This window comes from Schistocerca serialis, chromosome 4 (genome assembly GCF_023864345.2).
Source record: "Schistocerca serialis cubense isolate TAMUIC-IGC-003099 chromosome 4, iqSchSeri2.2, whole genome shotgun sequence".
NCBI classification, from domain to species: domain Eukaryota; kingdom Metazoa; phylum Arthropoda; class Insecta; order Orthoptera; family Acrididae; genus Schistocerca; species Schistocerca serialis.
This window is the reverse complement of record NC_064641.1, coordinates 773,975,765-773,991,420: the sequence shown is the minus strand read 5'-3', so window position 1 is coordinate 773,991,420 and position 15,656 is coordinate 773,975,765.

Genomic DNA, 15,656 nt, shown 5'->3' with positions numbered 1-15,656 from the left:
AGTTACCACGCTCAAAATTTTCTTGGAACCGAGAGCAGGCTGACACCCGAAGTAGAAAGCTCCGAAATATTTAGCGAGGCATGCAGCTTATGTCAGAAATACAGATTAGACGCCATACGTGGCGGAATGTTCTTTCCAGCCAGCGAAAAGATTAAGTCTGTCGACAGCGAAACTGAGAACCTCTCTGGACTCATGTAACAGGGCTAGGTTAATTCGGTTTAGTTATGGCACGTGTTTACAGGCTACCCGACTCCGTCATGACAGTTCAAGAACAATGCAAATCAAGTTTACTGTCAGATCATGCAACCCTAGTTGGAGGCAAACCTAGCATACCGAGTATAGACTGGGGCACCTATGGATTCACTGCGATATAGACAGTCAGTCTTGTACTTTTGAACACGTTTTCCGCAAACTGTCTTGGACAGCTTGTTCGACAACCCTTACACGAGGGAAATATTTCAGAGCTGGTAGCTTCAAACAAACCTGACCTTACGAACGGTGCCAGTATAGAGGTGGTTTAGTGATTGTGATATCACGATTGCGACGATGCCTACTCACGTTAATAAATCCATCAAGAAGTTTAGGACAGTATGTTTGTTAGAAAGAGAAGAAATGAATGGACGTCACTTAGTTCCAGTATGATGGATGCAGAGGCTTTAAGGGCAAAGTTTTAAACAGATTTCGAAAGGTAACTTGGAGAAGTATGTGCAGAACAAGCGGAGCAGGGTCGGAAGAGACTCACTGTAATTTAATAACAAAATACGGGAATTTATGAGAAGATAGAGAGAGAGGCACTCTTAGTTCAAATCGGAATGACGACAGGCAAAAGTAGTAGGAAATCCGTGTATCTGTAAAAAGATCGATGCCCAAAGCGTACAACAACTGACCCCTAGAAAATTTTAGGGTCTACGGAAAATCGCGAACCGGGCAGAGGGCTTCTATGGAGTCCCTCGTTGACCAGTCCGGTGTAGCTGTAGAAGGCATCAAAAGAGAAGCCCAAGTTTTAAATCTCGCCCTTAACAAATCATCCACCCAGTAAGATCGTATAAACATAGCGTCGTTTGACCGTCGTGCGGTCTCCCCTTTGCACGACACAGTAATAGGCACCCCTGGCGTACAGAAGTAACTGGAAGAGTTGAAAAAAAATAATAACTCACCAGAAACAGGTGGAATCACATTTCGATTTTACGGGGAGTACTCTTCAGCACTCGCCCCTCATCTATCTTGTGTCTATAGCGAATAATTCGCCCAGAGCAAAGTCATAGGCGACAGGAAGAAAGCGCAGGTCTGTCCCATACATAAGAAGGGTGAAAGAAATGACCCACAGATGTCCTCAGTTCGAATATACACTGAAGCGCCAAAGAAACTGGTACAGGCATGCGTATTCAAATACAGAGGTATGTAAACATGCACAATACGACGCTGCGATAGGCAACGCCTACATACGACAGCAAGTGTCCGGCGCAGTTGTTAGAGCAGTTTCTGCTGCTACAGTGGCAGGTTATCAAGATTTAAGTGAGTTTGAACGTTGTGTTATAGTCGGCACACGAGCTATGGGACACAACATCTCCGAGGTAGCGAGGAAGTGGGGATTTTCCCGCACGACCATTTCAAAAGTGTGCCGTGAGTATCAGGAATCCGGTAAAACATTAAATCTCCGACACTGCTACGGCCGGAAAAAGATACTAAAAGAATAGAACCAACGACGACTGAACAGAATCGTTCAACGTGACAGAAGTGCAATCCATCCACAAATTGCTGCAGATTTCAATGCTGGACCATCAACAAGTGTCAGCGTGAGAACCATTCAACGAAGCTTAATCGATGTGGGCTTTCGGAGTGGAAGGCCCACTCGTGTATCATTGATGACTGCACGAAACAAAGCTTTACGTTCGCCTGGGTCCGTCAACACTGACATTGGACTTTTAATGACTGGAAACATGTTGCCTGGTCGGACGAGTCTCGTTTCTAATTGTGTCGAGCGGATGGACATGTACTAGTATGAAGACAACCTCATGAATGCATGGACTCTGCATGTCAGCAGGGGACTGTTCAAGCTGGCGGAGGCTCTGTAATTGTTTGGGACTTGTGCAGTCGTAATGATATGGGACCTCTGATACGTCTAGACACGAATGTGACAGGTGACACGTACGTAAGCACCCTGTGTGATCACCTGCATCCATTCATGTCCATTGTGCATTCCGACGGACCTGGGCAACTGCAGCAGGACAATGCGACACCCTACATGTCCGGAATTGCTACAGAATGGCTCCAGGAACACTTTCCTGATTTTAAACACTTCCGCTGACCACCAAACTCCCCGGAAATGAACATTATTGAACATATCTGGGATGCCTTGCAACGTGCTGTTTAGCTCTCTACCCCCTTGTACTCTTACGGATTTATGGACAGCCCTGCATGATTCAAGGTATCAATTACCTCCAGGGCTACAATGTGTACAACTTTACAACCACCATTTTTTCTCCAACATTTGAGGCTTTAATGACACAAATTGGTTACATATGTATCATTCAAAGTAGTTTCCATCGCTGTCCACTATTTTCTCCGATTTTTCGGGCAGTGTACGAATCCCGCGTAGAAAAAAATTGTTCATCTTTTGAAACGATCAATGAATGGATCCAATTTGTGACTTCTTCATGAGATCGGAAGTGTTGGTCATCCAGGCCATGAGCCACTGATCTAAACAGGTGATAGTCAGAGGGAGCAATGTCTGTAGAAAACGGCGGGTGGTGTAGGACTTCCCATTTTAACGCTTCCAAGTACGTTTTGACCTCTTTTGCAAAGTGGTTTCGAGCGTTGTCGTGCTGCAAAATCGCTTTATCTTGCCTCTCTCTGTATTTCAACCGTTTGTCTTTTAATGCTCTGCTCCAACTCATTAACTGCGTTCGATAACGAGCACCTGTGATTGTTTCATTTGGTTTTAACACCTCATAGTAGACGACGACGGCTGGTCCCACCAAATGCAGAGCATGATCTTGGAGCCGTGAATGTTCGGTTTGGCTGTCGACGTGGAAGCATGGCCGGGATATCCCCATGTTTTTTGCGCTTGGTGTTATTGTAATTAACCCACTTTTCGCCCCCGCTCACAATTCGATGCAGAAATCCCTTCCGTTTTTGTCTCTGAAGCAACTCTTCACAAACACACATATGTAGGTGTAGATAACATGTGTCCAGTATTTGCTGGTTACAAATAATCAAAAATAATAGCTCAAATGGCTCTGAGCACAATGGGGCTTAACATCTGAGCTCATCAGTCCCCTAGAACTTAGAACTACTTAAACCTAACTAACCTAAGAACATCACACTCATCCATGCCCGAGGCAGGGTTCGAACCTGCGACCGTAGCGGTCACGCGGTTCCAGATTGAAGTGCCCAGAACCGCTCTACCACAACGGCCGGCTACAAATAATCACAGAAGGAGTTAAGCAAAGTCAGTTTTCACAAATTACACTTCAGACTGCAATGAACAACGACACTTGTATCTCTTCTGAGGTTGTCTTTGGATTCTTTTACAAGGACAGCACTGATCGTAATTTCAAAGATCAACTCGGCTCTTGTGTTTAGTTTTCCTCCGTAGACTTCACCTTTAAGTCGTCACCACCAGCAAAGATCGAAAGGGGTCAAGTCGCGGGACCTTGGTAACAAAGAAAGGCCACATTTTGTCGACCCGTTGATCGGATAATGTTAGGTTCAGATGATGTCACCTAGCGAGTATAATGAGCAGGAGGCCTGTAATACTGCGAAAATATACCGATTCCTCTAGTCAAAGGAACCTATAATATCAAACATAAAACTATAAAAATTTTAAAAACTGACTTTAAAACTTTTGAAAAATTCTCTAAATAATCTCTCAGTCTCTTTCAATACTGAATATCTTTGACCAGCTTCGGTAGCTTCACTGTCACATTCAGATTTGACAAATCAAAAGAAAAATTGCCGTAAGTAACAAGATATGTAAAAATTGCTTTTAGCTTACTTTAAAAAGAAGAATATAACAGATTTCAACTTAATATATAAAGTAAGACTATTGTGCAGGATGCTATGGTGTTGTACATTGCTATCTCCATTTATAATACTACAAGTTGTACGTTAATTCCCTGTAAATTTACTAAATGTACGTATAGGTATTTTTTCATATTTTTAAAATGTGTTGTAGGAAATTTTTAAAGCCTTGTCATTTTCGATTTGGTTATCTGCTTACGATCTCTTTCTCCTATCCCGGCAGTGTCAGATTTGTTCAACAAAGGAATCTCTCCCATTAATCCCGGATGCTCGTTTTCAAGAAAGCCCAGGTAACAGAGTCCTGGAGGGCGACGTGGTTATACAGGGCGACTCAGCTGGCATTCTATTATACCACAAAAAAATGGCTCTGAGCACTATGGGACTTAACTACTGAGGTCATCAGTCCCCTAGAACTTAGAACTACTTAAACCTAACTAACCTAAGGACATCACACACATCCATGCCCGAGGCAGGATTCGAACCTGCAACCGTAGCGGTCACGTGGTTCCAAACTGACGCGCTTAGAACCGCACGGCCACACCGGCCGGCCTATTATACCACAACACACATTTACAGGAATGCGTTCTGGATAATAGGTCATGTGCTTGTTTTCTGGGCCATCGATGTGAGTTAACAGCGTTAACCCAGACGTGAAGTGACACATCACTAACAATAAGCCTCAGATTCCTGGGAGCTGACTGGGCAGACATGATCATCACGTTTCACGGTCATGGAAGTTCTGTGAACTCACATTTTGCTTATCTCCTTCCGTTCTCTGTACATACTTATTGTCCGTGTTTCACTAATTGCAACATTACATTCTGTGATTTGTAGGGCCAAGTAGTGCATGTATTGTAACAAGATTGAGTGCAGTTATTTGTTTATGGGGTATCGTTGACTGATGAACTCACACATGGGTGCTACTGTACATTACAAAGCAATAACTTACCAGTTGTTGTTGTTGTTGTGGTCTTCAGTCCTGAGACTGGTTCGATGCAGCTCTCCATGCTACTCTATCCTGTGCAAGCTTTTTCATCTCCCAGTACCTACTGCAACCTACATCCTTCTGAATCTCCTTAGTGTATTCATCTCTTGGTCTCCCTCTACGATTTTTACCCTCCACGCTGCCCTCCAATACTAAATTGGTGATCCCTTGATGCCTCAGAACATGTCCTACCAACCGATCCCTTCTTCTGGTCAAGTTGTGCCACAAACTTCTCTTCCCCCCAATCCTATTCAATACTTCCTCATTAGTTATGTGATCTACCCATCTAATCTTCAGCATTCTTCTGTAGCACCACATTTCGAAAGCTTCTATTCTCTTCTTGTCCAAACTGTTTATCGTCCATGTTTCACTTCCATACATGGCTACACTCCATACGAATACTTTCAGAAATGACTTCCTGACACTTAAATCTATACTGGATGTTAACAAATTTCTCTTCTTCAGAAACGCTTTCCTTGCCATTGCCAGCCTACATTTTATATCGTCTCTACTTCGACCATCATCAGTTATTTTGCTCCCCAAATAGCAAAACTCCTTTACTACTTTAAGTGCCTCATTTCCCAATCTAATTCCCTCAGCATCACCCGACTTAATTAGACTACATTCCATTATCCTTGTTTTGCTTTTGTTGATGTTCATCTTATATCCTCCTTTCAAGACACTGTCCATTCCATTCAACTGCTCTTCCAAGTCCTTTGCTGTCTCTGACAGAATTACAATGTCATCGGCGAACCTCAAAGTTTTTATTTCTTCTCCATGAATTTTAATACCTACTCCGAATTTTTCTTTTGTTTCCTTTACTGCTTGCTCAATATACAGATTGAACAACATCGGGGAGAGGCTACAACCCTGTCTTACTCCCTTCCCAACCACTGCTTCCCTTTCATGTCCCTCGACTCTTATAACTGCCATCTGGTTTCTGTACAAATTGTAAATAGCCTTTCGCTCCCTGTATTTTACCCCTGCCACCTTTAGAATTTGAAAGAGAGTATTCCAGTCAACATTGTCGAAAGCTTTCTCTAAGTCTACAAATGCTAGAAACGTAGGTTTGCCTTTCCTTAATCTTTCTTCTAAGATAAGTCGTAAGGTCAGTATTGCCTCACGTGTTCCAGTGTTTCTACGGAATCCAAACTGATCTTCCCCGAGGTTGGCTTCTACTAGTTTTTCCATTCGTCTGTAAAGAATACTTACCAGTTATAAAACGGAAGATACATAATTAACCAACTATAAACTTGCATTAAGTTGTCTTCAACGATATGTACTTATTACTACAAGACAAGGAAAAAAATTGCTCTTTGTATTCCATTTGTTTTCCATTGAGCTGTGATCAGGTACACGCTATGAAAATTCAATTAAATGAATATTGGATACGATACTGTTGTTTTTCATTGGACTGGAGAACCATGTAATAATAAATATCAAGACGTTCTCAGTAACTGAGAATTGCGAAAAGTACCATTTCGATTCCGGGACGTTGAGAAGCTCCATTTAACTATATACAAAATACATAAAGCGCTAGTCTTAGGGTACCGTTGCTACATCATAACGTGGATTTACTAGATGTGATGAATTAGTATGATTATAAAATTTAAACTTGCCATTGCAAGATGCATCTGCGAATGTGTGTGTGTGATGCACAACCTTCGTTGGATTGTTGTATAATTCGATATATATACGACCAATGAAAAAGGTTAAAAATAGAGATATTTATCATTTGTCACTAGCATCACGTGTTCTTGCAAGGACGTTGGACACTGATTTTAATTTTTTTCGCCTTCACTACTTGGACAGCTGGTACGTCGGTGCTAAAATTTACCATAAACTGAGATATAATTATGAGTCACATTTTTCTCGTTTTATTTCTCCCTTCATATTTTATTCAATAATAAAGTATAAAGGGAGAAATAAAAAGAGAAAATTGAATAATAAAATATGAATGGAGAAATAAACATAGAAAATTGAATAATAAAATATGAAGAGAGAAATAAACAGAGAAAATGTGATTCCTTATTGTTATATCGAAGTTTATGGTAAATTTTAGTACCGACATACCAGCTATTGAAGTGGTGAAGCCTAAAAAATTAAGAATAAGTGTCCAACCTTCTTGTAAGGCCAATTGAACATTTAGGTCATTTGTGATGCGAGTGACAAACGATAAGTATTTGTATTTTTAACCTTTTACATCGGTGGTATATCGAATTATACCGTTTAAGGACGCTGCCTGTACCTTTCATGGTATAATACCGTCCGTAGATCAATGGATCGTGAAATAATGTATACGATTAAAGGCGTTACGTCGTTTATTAAATTTACCAATTGCTAATTGGCTCCCCTGAGCACTACAACATTTGCTACAGGAATACGATTTATCCCTATATATACGTCATGGTCATCGGATAGAATGAATGAAAAAGTAATGGACTAGTGTCAACCAAAGCTGCACTTAGTATGTGATTTAATAGCTAAGATATGTTTATAAAATAATTTAGAAGAAATCTAAACGTAGAACTAATGGTGTATACGAACTGGTAAATCATATCTCATGATTACAATACCCGCATTTTTTTCTAGCGAAAATAATACTAAATTAACGAATTTTTGCAGCACCTTTATAACTTTTTTTTTTATTTCCAGTCGGCTGGCACAGCGAACCAATTAGTGCAGGAGGGAAAGCGAGTGCGCAGCCTAAATTGCAGCTCCGCTAATCCCTCGCCTGCCGGCGTTCGTGGATACGCGTTTGCGAATCATTAATAGCACGTACTCATTTAAATTTTTAAATTATAATGAGACTAAACTTAGTTACACAAGCTGTTGAAAATTCTCTCCATTAGCAGTGATACGAGGACTGGCTGATAAATCTGGTAAATTTCCTGTGTAAAATGGAACTTTTATTGAGCTTCGTGATGACTGATACCCGTGATTGGTATAACAGGTCTGTTGAAATTATGAGATAGATCCTACGCGTGGTTGTCCGTTCTCAGCGACCTTCACTAATCGATGTCGCAGGTCTTGTATGAACGGATCAAGACGCTGGGTCCACACTAGCAATGGACAGCGATAATATTTTACCACTAATCATTTCCTTTCCTGTGCCACTCGCACTTGGAACTAGGGAAAAGTGACAGCCTGCATGCCTCCGTATGAGCCATAATGTCGCATATCTTCGTGGTCCTTACGTGAAATGTAAGTTGGCGGCAGTAGAATCGTTCTGCAGTCAGCTTCAAGTGGTGGGTCTCTAAATGTTCTCAACAGCGTTCCTCAAAGAGAACTGCGTCTGCCTTCCAAGGTTTCCCACACAACTTCCCGAAGCATCTCCATAAGACTTGCATGTTGTTCGAAGCTATCGGTAACAAATGCCTGCCTTTGAATTACTTCGATGTCTTACTTTAATCCGATCAAGTATCGATACCAGAAACTTGAGGAGCACTAAAGAACTCTGTACTAAAGAACACTGACAAACAATATGCTGTCTCCTTTATAGATGAACCACAGTTTCCCAAAATTCTCCCAATAAACCGAGCTCGACCATTCGCTTTCCCTACCAATAACTTCACATGCTCTTTCCGCTCCATATCGCCTTACAAAAGCGTCAAATCGTCGCCAAAATGGTGATTTCCGCTAAGTCATAAATCGTTCAACGAATCTGAATACTTTCACGGGCAGGGGTACATATGCCAGGTGAAGCTGACTGTTGAGAGACCCCAGTGCATGGTAAATTAATGAGCTAGAGTGCTCCTTCCAGGACTGCTGCAAAAAGCACAGTTAGGTTGGCCACTTTAGGAGCTAAGGTTTTCAAATAGCACCCAAAGCAAACGTTGGCACTCACTCTCCTACTTTTTGGACCATCATGAAGAAATTCATGATATGTAGAGTCAGCCACACGGAACAATGATTTGCAGCGGTGAGCCTGAGTGATAAAGCCTCAGAAATTTATGGGAGGCTACCAGTTTTCAATGAGGCATCCGATTATGTACCTTTTTGCCTCCTAGTTATGACAACTTGATTAAAAAGTTCTTCTTCTCTCTCTCTCTCTCTCTCTCTCTCTCTCTCACTCTCTCTCTTCCTCTCTCTCTCTCCCTCTCTCTCTCTCTCTCTTTCTCTCTCTGTCACTCGCTCTCTCGCTGTCTCTCTTGTCTCCATTTGCTCAGGTAATTCATTATTTATTGTGTGTGATTTTCTCCTGTAATCAAGTGGTGACTGCTATTCAGATAACCTTTACAAGATGAAAATTTTTCGAACAGACTTTGCCCCTCATTTCAGTACTGTTACATTGATCGATGAAGAGAAGATCTTGAATTTGTATCTGCACGTTTAATTCAGTCTATACTTCTTTGCAACTGCCTACAACTCTTATTGATGTATCTTTATAATCTCCTCTCGTCCTCAATTTACTTTTATCAGTTAGATCGTAAACACAATGATTGAGCCAGAGATCACGATTAATTACCTCTCGAGTATTGGGACTTCAATTAATCTCGCAGTTTTTCGGACAGAAAACATATGTTTATTTTAGCAGAATGGTACAAGACAATTTACTCTCTCTCTCTCTGCAGCTACCACCTTTTCCCACTTTCCGGGCAACAGACGGATTTTGGGACAGAAAATTTTCAGGTTCTCTCCTGGCGATCTACACTTGGAGCCCATTTTCGAGATCATTACAAGTTGTGAAGTGTTGGCAGAAAAGACATGCTTAACCAATAGTGAGCGGTAAGGGCGACGTCTGGTGAATATTGCGGATCCTATTCCCTCTCTTCAGGGTTCTCTTCATTCGGTTTGCAAAATGTTGTTGGGCAATTATATGAAGCAGAATGGCTTTGTCGTGTCTTTTAAGCATATTGCGAGCCTTTGTATCTAAGAGCACCGTTCAGATTGTGTAATTGTGCTTTGTAGCGTTTAGCATTCACTGTTCGACACAGTTGCAGCAGAACTTTTGTCTTAGAATCATCGAAACTAATTTCTGCCCGCTATTTCCCTCGACATAGCAAATTTTGCATACGCTTCCACTAACGAATCCTAGAGTTGAAAGCGGACACGTTACACGTCCCGCAAATATAGTGAAGCATCCAGAAAGGGAGGAAAAAACGAAATGAAACTTTACGGGTTGAAGGACCGTGTAATGATGTTAGAATGATTAATAAATGAAGTCAAATGTACAAAAAAACTTAGCAGGACAAGCACACTTAACGGTATGAAGTTGCCTATGATGGTGCAAGCAAACTTTTTTTTCCAAATAGTGTCATAAAGTCGTCGTATCTTCTCCTGGAGGGAGCTGGTCCACAACTGTTGTAGCTGGTTCTTCGTATCCTGCATACTGTCACTGGAGTGGAGTTTACGTTCTAACTGTCCCCACACATGTACTGGAACGGACAAGTCTGGGGACCTCACTGAACGCGGGAGTGCTTCAACATCGCGTAGAATCTTCCCAAGGACACGTGCCATTTGTTGTCGAGCAGTGTCCTGTTGAAAAATGGCACCATCGTGCAGTAGCTTGAGAAGTAACACATAAGATACAGGATGTCCGTGACGTATCGTTATGTTGTCAGAGTGCCATTAATCATTACTAGCCGTGACGGTACGTCATATCCAATAACCCCCACACCATGACGTCAGGAGTATCACAGTTGTGTCTCTCCAAATAACTGGAAGAACAGGAACTCTCTGCAGGTCACCGCTGTTTCTAGCCTCCGACCAATGAAGAAGGATGAGACAGAATGTTGAAGGGTGTCCATTGTTTGTTCTCGGATGGCAGGCGCAGATGTGAGCGGGTTACGATCTGCATGGTGAACAGTACGGGGACCCTCTCTTGTAGAGGATGGACTTTATCGACGGGTACCTTGCTGACGATTATATCTAATCTTAGCTCCACAAGCAGTCCAACATCGGGTCACTGCACACATCAGGACGCCTAATGAATCTGGATATTGCCTGATGCGACCAAATAGTAACCCACAACGAGGCCACTTTCAAGTTCTGTCAGGTGCTGATAACGCTGCCTCACAGGTGTATGTGGCATCTCCGTGTCCTTCATAGTGATCACTCAACATCGATGGCTACAGCAATGCAATTCATACTCAATTTTTATTTTTTTAAGGACGTTGTTGTACTAAACACCCAAATTTGAAGACAAAGATTTTGAGCAATAATAAAAAATTTAACAATAACAATGATGGCTAAATTGAAAAAGTCCTAACCTCAATATTTTTTCAATAATCAATATGTCAATGTTTTTTCTAAGTACCAAAAATAGAAAACATTAAAAAAGAGTCTTAATTTGGCTTTTTAGGTACTTGATACTGTGATATAACAAGGTAACAATCACGCTCGATGAGGGGTTCCTCGAGAAAATTTGTTGGGAACCACTGCTCTAGTCAGTAATAAACAAATATTTTAATCATTGGACTGTACGCGACACCGAATGTTTCAAAAATAGTCGGTGTAAAATATCCGAAACGAGAAAGTAGCTAAGCTTGTGAAATTCAAGCAGTCCAACCATACGTTCATCTTTTCACTTAGAACTGATAGTTCGAGTCAGTTTACCCAACAGACGAGAACCAAAATCGTCATCTTTTATGTAGACATTAATATTGAGCCGTAAACGCTGATATTAAATGAACAACTTCCGTGGCAAAACATTTTTAATAATTTGAGAAATGCGTGCTGCAGCCGTGACAACAACACTGCATGTTGTCCGAGCCTCACGGTAACTAAGCTACCACTCGACTGATGCGCTCTACCCTCGTCAGAGATGCGACTACCGATAGGTCAGCGATACAACAGAACGCTTACAAGTTCCGCCTCCTAGGAAGTCCTGAATTCTTTCACGAATACTGTCCAGTATTCTGTGGGCTCATGTATTACTAACTAAAGGATACTGCGGAGCCGTATCGAATGTCTTTCAGTAGTCCACGATACGGCTAGAAGTTGGACTCTGTCGTATTTACAGATTTTGGGAGTCTATGATCTATTATCAAGGCAGTCAACGTACAGTACTTGTTTCCACGTTTGCCTTCGCTCTGATGAAGAACGTAGCATGTGGCAACGTGTTGTGGAGCCCATCAAGCAGCTGTGTGCGGCCAGTGGCGGCTGCAGCAGCTCACAATTAATGAACTTATTGGCCCGCTGCGAGAAGCACAGCTGGTGGCCGGTGGGGGAGGAGCAGAAGTAAGCCGGTGCTTAGTGTTGCCATTAAAATGTAAAGCTCTCGGCCGGCAACCTTCTCCCCCATCCCCCCCCCCGCCCCACCCGCAACCCATGCCTTCAGGCTGCAGCAGTAGAGCGTGCAACCTGCAAACACTTGCCACGAACAACCCGCCCACGCAATGCTGCCCTCCTCCTTAGACTGCCGGGCCCCTATTCGGCACTTTAATAGTATTTTAGGTCGAAAACAAAATACTATTATTTTTCGTTACTGCATTGTTATAATACGATAAATTATTACTCTTATTCAAACCTATCCTTATTTAATATATCCAATCATTATATGTCTGTGGATCACTCCATCACACAAACAGCCCCGTGTCCCCCACCCCCCACCCCCACTGCAACCTCATTACAAATACTGAAATTTAAAATTTGTTTTAATCGTTTTTCTTCTCTAAAAAGCATGTCACATTACACTAAAGAATGTAGGTAGCAGGGGCGTTCAATAAGTAATGCAACACATTTCCTGTCATGGAAAATTTCGGTTGAAGAAATGCAGAATATGTTGTGGGACATCGTGGAATATTCCCGCTTCAGCTCCTATGGCTGCATGATGTTCCGAGATGTGGCTATATATAATTAGGCTTCAAAATTGTGTTTATAACAGAGGTGCGTTCCAAGCAGAGAGCTGTCACTGAGTTTCTTTTGGTGGAAAACCAGAATATCGCAGAAATTCATAGGCACTTGCAGAACGTGTACAGAGACCTGGTAGTGAACATAAGCATAGTAAATATCTGGGCGAGGTTTCGGTCATCATCGCAACAACGTCGCGCAAACCTGTCTGATCTCCCGTGTGCCGGCCGCACACAGCTTTGACTCCTGCAAAGCTGGGACGTGCGGACACTCTCATTCTAAAAAACTTCCTGGCAGATTAAAACTGTGTGCCGGACCGAGACTCGAACTCGGGAACTTTGCCTTTCGCAGGCAAGTGCTCTACCATCTGAGCTACCCAAGCACGACTCACGCCCCATCTTCACAGCTTTACTTCTTCCAGTACCTCGTCTCCTAGCTTCCAAACTTTACTGAATCTTTCCTCCGAACCTTGCAGAACTAGCACTCCTGAAAGAAAGGTTCGCAGGAGAGCTTCTGTAAAGTTTGGAAGCTAGGAGACGAGGTACTGGCACAAGTAAAGCTGTGAAGACGGGGCGCGAGTTGTGCTTGGGTAGCTCAGATGGTAGAGCACTTTTCTGCGAAAGGCAAAGTTCCCGAGTTCGAGTCTCGGTCCGGCACACAGTTTAAATCTGCCAGGAAGTTTCATATCAGCGCACACTCCACGGCAGAGTGAAAATCTCATTCTGGACTCTCATTCTAGGTGATCGACGGATCACAATTGAACGCCTCGCTCCTCAGATGGACGTCTCTGTTGGCTGTGCTGACACACATGTCCACCAGTTGGGGTGCTGGAACGTGTCTGCGTGCTGTGGTCCTCGTCGCCTAGCAGATGACCATAGAGAGCAGCAAAGGATCGCCTATGAGGAATTGCTTGTGTGTCACGAGGCTGACAGTGACAAAATTTGTGGAACTTACAAGGGGAGGCCGCCAATTGTGAAATTCAGATTCGATTCATACTGCGCATAATAAAAGCTCATGGCCAGAGGTGTAATGTGGCAAAGCACCAAGATGCACTTCTAAGCCATTGTCGAGAAAATCGACAGTTAAAAGAAACCGTTGCGATGAAATACTCTCTACGATTAATAATTTTCCAGAGCGACCTGCCGCAGCGGTAAGCGCTCGGGTTCGTAATCCGAAGGTCGCCGGTTCGAATCTCGCGCCATGCAAACTTTTTTTTTAGTATTTGTTTTTTGTAATTCATATATATATATATAATTCTCGGCAATCAGTCGCAACAAATATGCATATAATAAGTTGTTCAAAGTCGTTTCTCGTGGAAAAACTGGCGACTTCGAACGTCATTATGTTTTCCGCAAACAAAGTTGTATTTCACAAATGTTATTAATTGTCTTCATAATGTTAACCACGTATAGTTAACGGAAGACGTAGAAACGATATTCCGAAACGAATATGTATCGCGTAAGTCAAACGTTCGAATTAGAATAGAAACCCCACGAACACAAATTTGCTGTGGCAAGTATGAAATATAAACTCCGTTACTCGCTCGTTACACTTGAAGGACTGATGTTGAATGGGCCGAAACGGGCCGCCGCTTAACAGCGTAGTTCCTGCTAACTTCGAAAGAAGGTAGATGCGGTCCCTAGCGCAACTTATAACATCGTCGAAAATCAGTGCGGACGGGAGAGCTTTGGTACACCCTGTTAAACAAACGGAAAAGTGGAGGCGGTACAATTGGAGAACGATCCGCCTTCACCAACATGCATAAGCAATTCATATATATACATATATATATTTGAATTACAAGAAACTAATAATAAAAAAAAGTTGCATGGCGCGGGATTCGATCCGGCGACCTTCAGATTACGAACCCGAGCGCTTACCGCTGCGCCAGGACGCCCTGGAAAATCATTAATCGTAGAGAGTATTTCACCGCAACGGTTTCTTTTAACTGTCGATTTTCTCGACAACGGCTGAGAAGTGCATCTTGGTGCCTTCCGACATTACGCCTCTGGCCATGAGCTTTTATTACGCGCAGTATGAATCGAATCTGAATTTCACAATTGGCGGCCTCCCCTTGTTAGTCACAGATGATAAAACATGGATTCATCATTTCTAACGGGAAACAAAGCAGCAATCCATGGAGTGAGCCACGAGACCTCTCCTTTGAAGAAAAAGTTCAGAGCGGTACCGTCAGCCGCTAAGGTCATGGAGACAAACTTCTGGGACTCTGAAGGGCTCATTCTGTTTGATGTCGATCCCCAGGGTGCAACGACTAGCTCTGAAATGTGCTGTGCTATTTCCAAGAAAGTAAAGAAACGACTTCAGCGTGTTCGTCGCCAAAAAAGTGCAAACAGACTTCACCTCCATGACAGCGCAAGATCTCACGCAAGTCTGCTCAACGGAGAGGAGCTAACAGAACTTCATTGGACTGTTCTTCCTCATTCATCCTACAGCCCGAAACTCGTATCTACCAGCTTCCACCTTTTTGCGCAAGGAATAGTGCACACTGCGGGAAACAGTACGTGGATGGCGGTGAGGTTATTGAACTAGGAAAACGTTAGCTCAGACATTGATTAGGAGAGTGGTATGTGCGGGCATACAGGCTCTGCCCGTAAGGCAGCATAAGGCCGTCGCATTGAAAGGAGATATTTCGAGAAATAAGATTTTTCAGCCAAAAGAAACGGAAGTTATATGGTGTATTGGAAACCTTATAAAACCATCATGCTTTTAGGAGACAAAGGGGTTGCGTTACTTACTAAACGCCCTTCGTACAGCGTTCGTGGTTTCGTTACCAGTTATAAGTCGTCCTACATAAAGCTGCCCCATGGATTGCTGCTTTGTTTCCCGTTAGAAA